Below are 10,864 nucleotides of genomic sequence, written 5' to 3'. Positions count from 1 at the left end.
TGTTTTACCATGGAATACACATATTCTTGAGTGGAGATGGTAAATATGAACTTTATAACAGGATTATCTCGCTCATTTTGAAAGCATGATTTGATTGGGTGATTGTAGATCGACTTACCAAGTTAGCTCGCCTCTTGCTAGTGAGACTACATATTCAGTAGAGGATTATGCCAAGTTGTATATCCAAGAAATTATCAGAGTGCATGGGTCTACGTTGTCCATCATTTTATATCATGGTGCTCAATTTACAATGAACTTTTAGAAGTCCTTTCAGAAAGGATTAGGCACATGTTTTTCATCCTCAGAGAGATGGCCAGGCAGAGCACATTATTCAAACACTTGGGGATATGTCCTCGATGTTAAAGGTAATTGGGATGACCACATACCTCTCATTGAGTTTGCTAATAATAACAACTACCATTCTAACATCAAGATGGTACCGTACAAAACTCTGTACGGGCAAAGGTGTAGATCGCTAATTGGTTGGTTCAAAGTTGGTGAAGCAGAGATGTTGGGACCAAATTTGGTCTATAAGACTGTAGAAAGTCAAGGTGATTCAAGAGCATTTGAAGACAGCTCAGAGTCGCCAAAAGTCCTATTCGGACGTGCGGCATAGAGACCTAGAGTTTCAAGTTGATAATTGGGTGTTTTTAAAAGTTTGGCCTATGAAAGGTGTTATAATATTCGGGAAGAAAGGAAAGCTCAGTCCCAGATACATCAGGTTGTATAGGATCCTACGAAGGGTCGGACAAGTAGCTTATGAGTTAGTGTTGCCGCCAGAATTGGCGGATGTACACCCAGTATCTCACATGTCATGTTATAACATTCAAGTTTCTAGTACTCATATACTCATGTCAATTTAGTACTCAGATACTCATGTCAGTCCAGTACTCAGATAATCATGCTAACTTAGTACTCGGATATTGATGTTAGTTCAGTACTCAAATATTTATGCCAGTTCAGTACTCATATATCCATGTTAGTTCAGTATTCACAGATCCATGGCAGACTAGTATTCACACGTATGCTTCATGTTATGCGCATTATAATGCTATGTGAGGCTTGTGATATGCTATGATAGCTGGCAGATGTTTCGGAGAAATGTTGAAGGTAATTAACCTTTCCATTTAGACCTTATATTATAATCTGCATGTCTTTCAGTGTTTAGTCAGCTCAATATTAAGTAAATTTAGTAGTCATTCAGTTCAGTATGTCAGTAGTTTAGTAATCATGTATTCGTTCAGTTTAGTATATACGTGTTCATGACAGTTTAGTATTCGCATGTTTCCATCATACCCGTTTAATGTCCCGAGTTAGTCGTAGTTACAGCCAGGACAATCATTCGAGGACGAATGATCCCAAGGGGGAGATAAAGTAACACTCCGTAAATTTGGCTTAGGAGTGGACGTGTTAAATGAGTGGTAATGTTATATTTTAGACATGTGAAGTTCTATCAGGATGAATATAGGTGGTAATAGTTGTTTTATAATCAAGACGGAGAGTGAGGTGCATAAGATTCGATAAAATCAACTAAGTTTACAAAAGGTCTGTCTTCAAACAAGATTTCGTGAACATATGTACGGAATTTGGGAAAACGCAAAATCTGTAAGTTGTATTCCTTTGAAATAGCTTTTCAAAGATATATTGTGGAACCCGAACGGATCTCTGTGCAAACAGTTATGTGTATTTTGTTGGACAATGCACAATATGCGTACCCAGGTGCGCGCCCGGATGGTCTCATGCGCGGTCGCGCACTTATGGCAATGCTACTGCCTTTGCTGCATGTTCAGGTGCACGTTTGGGCCTTCAGCTACACGGGAGAGCACCCGAGGGGTCGTTTTAAAATCCCTACTTCGTCCCCCACACCCCAAAATACAAAAACTTGCTCTAGAAAGGGAAGCTCTCAAGAACCTAACATCCCCAATGTCCCTCCACCATCCAAGGTAAGTTATAATGATGATTCTGAGTTAGTTTAAACTCTACAACACCTTATTAACATGGATAAACCCTCAAATCATTAGATATTTGATCGATATATCATTGTTGAGAGAAGAAACCCTAGAACTCGAATTCAAGCGTCAAAAGGTAATATCTTCATCCTCTAATTAATTATAGTATTGGATTAATGATTATAAACTCTAAGTTCATGAGATATGAGTTGATGGGTTTGATAGAAAATTATGAATGATTATAGGTTTGGATTGTTGATTATTGATTAAGGGTGTTGTTTATCTTATGGATGATGAAGAATTGTATTGATTATAACAAGTTGAGATTTTAGAATTTTCGAGGAGTAAGAGAATGGGATGTTGGGTGTAGAAACACCATTAATGAGGGATATGAAGCTTTATACCCACCAAGTATTTGATAAAATTCCTAAGTGACCAAAACATGAGTATTATTAAAAATATGGAATCCCTTTGACTTGTATTGATATAGATTAAAGTTATAAGGGTTGGCGAATGTTGTATTACGCTCAAGAGGAGGAAGTTAAGGTATGTGAGGCTAACGTTTTATGTTTGGAAATGTTAATGATTCTCCCTAAATTATGTTTCTTTTATGACGTTACTAATTTCCTCAGAAATATAGTTAAGCCTAGTTCCTTGAATAGTTGCAGAACTTCTATTCTCTAGCTTCATAACTCGTTCATGACTTTCATTCTGAACGTTGTGAGCTCAGTGCATAATCAAGAATACATGTCTCAATCTAGTCCTATTCAGTATTCCAGTATGTAACACAATATGATTCAGTATTTCAGCATCACATATTACAGTTTGATTCTCAGTTCCTGAATTTGAGTCCCTGAATGTTGAACACCTATATTTGAGCGTGCGGTCGTAGTTTATATACTTTATGCATATTTGGGCGTGAGGCCATAGTTTATGCTTTATGCATGTTTGGGCCTGAGGCCGTTGTTTATGTTTTATGCATTTTTGGGCCTGGGGCCGTAGTTATGTATACGTATTCTTGGGCCCGAGGTCGTAGCTTGTGCATATATATATTGGGAATGAGGCCATAGTTTATTCAGATAAACAAGTTGTTCATCATTCAGAAGAAGAAGTATTCATATCCTTACTTCCTTTGTTCATTTCAGTTATTAGTTATTAGTTATCAGTTATCAGTTATCATTTCAGTTATCATATGTTAGTTATCACTTCAGTTATCAGCTATCAATTCAGTTTCAGCATTTACAATTTTGTCTTTCAGTTGCTTTTCATACCAGTGCAATTCAAATGTACTGACGTCCCTTTCGCCCAGGGCCTGCATCTCACGATGCAGGTAACGATTTACAGGTTGACGATTCAAAGCGCTAGGATTCTCGTACCAGCTATTTGGTGAGTCCCAGTTCTTTTGGGGCATTATCATTACTTTAGAGTCTTTCAGTATTTACAGACAGTCAGTGTTTCAGTACTTCATTATAGGCTTCATAGACTAGAGTAACAGTTAGACAGAGTCGCAGGCTTTTCATATTAAGCAATGTTTTCTACATATATGTTTCAGAACTATATTAGTGTTTCCGCACTTGATTTATATCATTCATACTTTCAGTATATCAACATGTGTTACTTTATCTTCCGCATTCTGTATGTTATGATATCACATGTTGATTCAGCCAGCCAGTTGGTTTACTCGATCACATGTAGTCAGCCACCGGGTGTCGTGTTACATCTAGGCCCAGGTTCGAGGCGTGACAAATAGTTTCAGCCGCATGAGTATTTGTTTAAGAATCCCCAAAAAGAGGCCTAAATTTGAGCTTGGCTATAAAAGTCTAAAAAATAGCATGCATGTCCCCCAACGAGACTGATCTTGGCAGAATATCCTCGCTTTTTACGGTCTTAGAAAAATGATTCTTGAAATTTTTTGTTTAGTGGTGGAAAGTAGAAGGTTAATATTCCACTTTTGTTAAAATCGTTCAAATGTTGATAACTTATGCTTAAAGTAATTCAAAAATCAATTGTGATTTATTGTAAAAAAAAGAAAAAGAAAAAAAACTCAAAACTCCATTGTTGGACCTTAGAAAGTATTGAACAAGACAAAGTGAATCTTTTTTATTTAGTGTCATTTGACTAAATTGGTGATTGAGGATTGTTTGTGTTGATATTTAGAAGCTTTGTTTCAAATTTGAGATCATTTGAAGCAGATTTGAGATAATTTCATCGAAATTAAAGCTGTAAATTTGAAGCACACTTTGTTAAAACAACCCAATAAAATTATGTCAATCGGGTATAATGGACAACTTAACAGATAGGTAGAAAAGCCTCTAAAGAGGAAAATAATGCCAACCGGGTAGATTTTGAGGAACAACTTGACAAATAGGTAGAGTAAAACTTAACAAATAGGTCGAGTAAATATAAAATAAACTCTACCAATCCTGTAGAAAAATTCTAGAGAGCAATAATTATGTGTGGGTCCAAATAATATTTTTTAATACCGCAAATTTTAGGGACATTCGGCTAAGACCAACCCTAACGGGCCATTCCTGTCAATCACCTATAGAAGTCTTGGTCCAAGATTATTCAGTAAACCCATGAAAGATTTGGTCCAAAGATTCCAAAATGTGTTGATGGCCCAATATAGGGTTACCCAAAGAGGAATTTTCAGAAATGACTATTGTTTAGTGACTATTAACTTCCTATAGCTACCATATACATAATTACTTTCCGTAACTACCTTTTAGTTGTTATGGTAATGTATTCGATATATTTTTGCTACTGTATACATGAATACAGTAGCAAAAATCAGCTAAAATATAGGACAGTCCAGCTGTCAGCCGTTGTATTCGCATGTATTCATGAATACAACGTAATAATAGGTCTCTGAAGTTGTTTAATAACAGAAAACTGCTAATTTAACGGGTTACACTCCTAATATAACTCACCTAAATCAGTTATAACACACAACATTATCAATCCAATTAATGAGAAGATTTATCATACGCTAAACACCAAAAAACAGAGCATTCTTCAAAGTTTCAGTCCCTCTTTCAATTCTGATACAGTTCAAATTTTTTTCTCCTGACATTGTTCGAGGTTCTGCTCGGAATTGATACTATCTATAGAAATATTTTGAAATTCGATTTTCTGTATATGAATATACATGTCGGATACAACTTGTAATAGTAACCTACTACCTGCATATTTCATAATAAACGTAGTGCTTGTATTCTGTTGTATCTAACAGTTGTATTCAATGTATTCAAGTTTATTTTTGTATTCATAATATTTTATTTATTCCTAATACATGGTCTTACTGCTTTATTGAGTATATTTCATTGGTTGTATTCATTGATTTTCTATTTGTATTGAGAGTATTTTACTGTATTTCACTGTATTGTTGTTTTAAATACAGATGAATACAGTTAGGTTTAAAATACAGATGAATATAGTTAGATTGAATGCATAACTAATTGATGAATAGCATCAAAATGATAGAACTAACAATGTATTTAAAAATGTTGTTGTAAGAACTCAAATACATATAAATACATCTAAATACAATAGTCAAAATCATTGTACAAAATAAAAATCAGTGTATGCCTTATCGAATATATCTAAATACAAGAAGAGAAAACCACTGTAGAAACTAAAAATCAATGTATGCGGACTCGAATACATAAAAATATATCTACAATTAGGGTCATTGCGTATTTTTGTTCTCCTTTCGGCTTCAATGGTTGCTGATGAACCTGCAATTATAGGTTCCTCTTGAGTGATTTGCAAATCGAAAGATGGCCCTTCGAAATTGAGTGCTTTAGTAGGTATTTTGCAGAAAACCTAACAATGGTGAATATTTTTTTAAAAAAATTATTGAAGAGAAAAAGAAGAAGCTTTAACCGGCCAAATACTCAAAAACTTTAGTGGTGAGTGGTGAAAATCTGTGTTGATGATTTACGACTTGCACAATTTCATAGTTTTTGATAGAAGCAAGAAATCATGAATCAAAAGGAAAAAAATTTGGTGTTACGCCTCCACGTCCTGTGGAATTGGGAAAGAACAATTTTTAAAAGGATGTTAAGAAAACTTGCAGGAAATCATGGAAAAGCTCACTATTTTCATGGCTGAAGAGTAGTGATAACCATGGAAATCATGGAAAAGCTCACCGTCTATCGGAGGAAATCAGTTTTCTGGTTCATATAGGAAAGAATGAGAGAGAGATCGTGGAGAGATATAAGATACTATGCATAATTTTGGGAGAGAATAAACTGAAGAATGAGAGAAAAAAATATTAGACAGCGTATTTAATGGCTTAACAGTAGGAAGTAACCATAAATACATATTTTTCTATAAAAACTAAAAGCTAGCTATAGAAAATAATATTTTAAACGAGTTCTTATTTATAATAAATAGGGTGTAAAGCTTTGCTATAGGACGTAAAATTTCCTTAACGAAATTGCACCTCCAGGCCCATTCCCATTCTTGGGAATTCCCCGCGGCCCGATGGTTCCACCCGGTTGGAAACAGTGACCCGACTGAAGTATTCATGAAGCGGGAGAAAATGGCCAAACTTCTTGCATATGCAAGTGCCAAATGATTTTAACTTTTATTCACTTAGAAGTCGTTTAGTTTGGGTTTAAGGAGATTTAATCTTGTTTAACCAAAGAATTAGATTCTCAGTCAAAGCCTATTTTTAGAAGTACTCGGGTTACTGATAATCAAGAAATTCAATACTCTCTCAAATTTAAGAAAGGAGATCGGAATCAGAAATGGCAAAGTAATCAATAGAAAGCACAAGAAAATAATTATATTCTGATGTTCATCAGAACGTGTCCTTACAAGTGAAATTCCCTTCCCTTATATAGGAATTTACAAATATAATGTTTCTTCCCTTTTATGACAGAATCATTATGAGCATTAATGACATTAATGAAATGTTACAATTGGCAACCGTAACTGTTCATGAAGATTCTGTAACGGTTTCGATTCTTCTTCCACATTAATTTGAGGTTCATGAATCTTCCCTCTTTACTGTCTTGATTCATCCTGCCTGTGTCTCTTCACTGAATAATTTAGGCTCGGGCAACCGTACATTTTTGTCTCGTGAGTGATTTTGCTCGTACTTATTATAAATTGTGACTCTTTTAATGTGACACTCCAGTTGTCATCTTCTTAGTAATCCACGTATCTTGCCATGTCATCCTCACATAATTCCACATGTAATATTTATTTTTTACCAATACAGATAGTCCCCCCACTTGCCGAATATTCTGCAATGGAATATTTTGGATGTGGCACGTATTTATGGCGGGAATTTTTGCCGACGTTTCCCATATATCATTGCATCTTCTTCGGAACCATCGCTTTGCATGTCACTTCCATTTAATGTATGTGCTACGTGGCCTTTGTCGATTGGGTCTACGATTTTTTAGCTGTTTTTAAGGCTTTCTTGCGGCTGCATCATTCACTTTTAGTTTCACAAAACCTTCAATCTACAGTGTTCTTCTTCTTTAATCATTCTTGTTCTTCAGTAGACATTATTTTATCGTATAACCATGTCTTCATCAAACCCCGATCCTCGCAGAGTAGTAATTGTAGATGAACTTCCCCTTTCAAATGCTCTTGTTAGGAGTAGAAAAGGCGGTAGATTACGTAGTTTAGGATCTATATCCATTCATGGTTCTACTTCTCAAACTAACGTTGTTACACCTTCTTCTTCTAGAACTAGGGCTTCTTCAACTCATAGATCTTCTGCTAGAAATAGGGATTCGAGTGAACCTATTCGAGAACCAACTGTTGATGAAATTATTCTTGCTGAATTTTCTTTCTCTACTGATCGTGAATCAATTAGAAATCAAGTTACTTCTATGACTTCCCATGATCGTGCCGATGTTTATCCTTCCCAGATTACTGAGTGTTTGATTTCTCTTGTGCGAAGAGAATGCCATTGGAAATTTGACTTTCCAATTTTAGTTCCTGGTTCAAACCAAAGGATTATTTCGTTTCAAGCTGATTAATCTTTCATTTACACATCCTTTTACGTTAGGTTTTAGACCACCTATTGACCGAGCCATCATAGAATTTTGACATTTCTTTAATGTTTGCTTAGGACAGATTGGTCCTATTGTATGGAGTGTTGTTGCATGTTTAAGATACCTGACTAATTCGGCCTCTTTACCCTTCACCTTTCAACACTTGCTTCATCTTTATTCCCCTAAGTTCTTTCGTTCGGGGGTGTTTACTCTCGTGGCTAGAGTAAAAGGGTTTTGGTTAGCCTTGAAGATGATAAAGATCGTGGTTGGTATGCCCGTTTTGTTGCTGCTCCCACAAGTGATTTAGTGGGTGAAGAGAACATGCCTTTTCCAGAAAAATGAAACTTTGCACGTAAGTTTCTTTTTAGATATCTTTCTTCTCTTTTATGAAGGAAGAAGAAACTTACGATCCCGTGGCTGTTGGTTTTTTTTTAAGCAACCATGGAAGTTGTTGAAGAAATACCAAACTTCCGTGCTTGGGTAGAAAAATTGTTGTCAGTTGCTCCTATGGAAGGAAGGTCTTGGAAATACCTTTCTCATAGGTTTGGTTGGAAAGTTAAAACTCATGGTATGCTCCCCTTTAACTTTCTATCTTTCATTCATATTTATTTGGAGATTTACTAACTTCTTCTTCTGCCAGGGTTTCCCATTCGGGGTGTTAGTGCAAGACTTTCTTTGTCCATGGCTCAAGAGATGATTTTGAGTTCTTCATCAAAGAGAAAAGCAGAGAGAGCTCATGTTCTAGAGGGTGAAGAGGAACGAGAAGAGGGCCCTTTAGTGCGTAAGCCTCGGGCTAGGAGACGTGTTGTTTTGGATGATGAAGCCACTCCTCCTCCAAGTTTAGTTCCCGTGAATGAGCTTGAAAATGCCACTTTGGTGAGCTCTGATGAAGAGATGATTGCTGCACCTCGTAACTCTACAGAGCATTTTTTTCTCATGGGTTTGATAGCGAAGATTTTGGCTTAGTTTCTGATGAAGCACCCCTTGCCTCCTTTCCACTGTTTGTTCCTATTAGTTCTCAATTTCTCGCGCCTGTTGTTGCTCCCACTGCTCCTCCCGTGGCTATTTTTACTTCCTCAACTATCCATATTTCTACCACTTCTCATGTTGAAATTGGTTCTCCCAGTAGCAGTAGGAGGATGAAAAAAGTTGCCATTGAAGTCCCCGAGGGTGGTAATCTTTTGAAAAAGTCTGGCCAAGCTCATGTATGGCTAAAACTGCTGATTGGCCCAGTTGAGAAGTCTAAATTAGAAAACCACGACTCTTTGACATGGATGAATGACATTGTCCATTTATCTTTAAAGGTATAAGCCTTAGCTTTTATTTTACACGTGATTTCTTTATCTTTGTTTGATAATCACTTCTTCCCTTTCTTTTGTAGATCAACCTGATAGGCACAGAGCTGATGAAGGGAATTGTCCATACTGAGCAGTTAATCAACGACTATCATACGAAAGAGGACAACTGGAAAGAACAATTTGAAGGCCTTCAGTTAGAAAAAGAAGTCTTAGATGAGGAAAAGTGTGCTTTGGAACAGCAAGTGAAAATGATGGCATCAGAATTGGCGATTGAAAAAACTTCTTCCAGTCAAATGGGCAAGGACAAAGACCTTCTTGAATCTTCATTTGCAGAGCAGCTTTCTGAAGCTACTGAGGAAATTAGGGGCCTGAAAGAACTGCTTAATCAAAAGGAAGTCTATGCCAGGGAGTTTGCTCAAACGCTCACTCAGGCTCAAGAAGACCTCTGTGCATCTTCTAACAAGATCCAGTTCTTAGAGAGATCACTCGCCCTTTTACAAACTTCTTATGATGCTGCTTTGACTGAAACATCAGAGTTGGAGGCCAAAATTGAGCAATGGGAGAGGGATTATGAGATCCTTGAGGATAAATCAACTCTTGATGTAAGGTGGGATTTCTTGAACACGCACCTCGAGACTTTGATGGAGGCTAACCAGGATGGTTTCCACTTGACTGCTGAGATTGCAAAAACTAAGGAAACCATTGAAAAAACTCAACAGAGTCAAAACTTTTCTTCACCTGAGGTCGGCATTCCCGGGGGTGAAGAACTTACTTCTGGTAAAGTTAGTGTTCAAATCTCTCCTTCTCAAGTCGAACCTTCTGCTGCTGATGATGATACCATCTTGACTTCTCCCGCTGCTGATAGTACTACTTTAGAATCTGCCCCATAGTGAACTTTTGTCTGGAAAGTTTATTGTGTTTTTTTTGTGGAATGGTTGGCAAGCTTTACCCCTGATCTATTTTGGGGTTTAATATCAAATACTTTGGTTTGAACTAAGTTTACACTTAGTTTTAACTGAGTTTATATAATGTTTCATTTTGAGTTTTTGTTCTACTCTGCATATAAAAATGCTTCAATACTTCGTGGCTTTTTTAACATGCACGAATTATAAAAGAGGGCCCTTTTATAAACGACACTTAATGAAGAAGACGTCTCAACTTCATAATGGTGTAAACATACGAAAGAAGAAATAGGAACACACGTTTCTTTGAATAACTTTGAGGAAGTTTTGTATCATTCGAACTTTTAAATTGTATAATACTTTACATGTATTCAAGTATCATAAATAACTCTTTCGTAACTATTTTCTTTACAATATATTTTGTAAAATTCAAGGGTATATCTTGCAACCCATGACTAAATATTGCCTTTAACCTAAACATTCGTAAGATTTTGGAATTTACATCTACGAGTGTATTCTTTATAGATTCTTGAATCAGGCTTTTGTTTTTGGCTCTTGATTTTGCTCTTAACTTTCGATTTGTTGGGTAGATCATAGGCTTGACTTGAATTCTAACTTTCCAGTCTTCTTTGCCTTCATTATATATATATATATATATATATATATATATATATATATATATATATATATATATATAG

The sequence above is a fragment of the Nicotiana tomentosiformis genome, chromosome 2, assembly GCF_000390325.3.
Source record: "Nicotiana tomentosiformis chromosome 2, ASM39032v3, whole genome shotgun sequence".
Classification (NCBI taxonomy): Eukaryota; Viridiplantae; Streptophyta; class Magnoliopsida; order Solanales; family Solanaceae; genus Nicotiana; species Nicotiana tomentosiformis.
Note: the sequence above shows the minus strand (reverse complement) of the source record.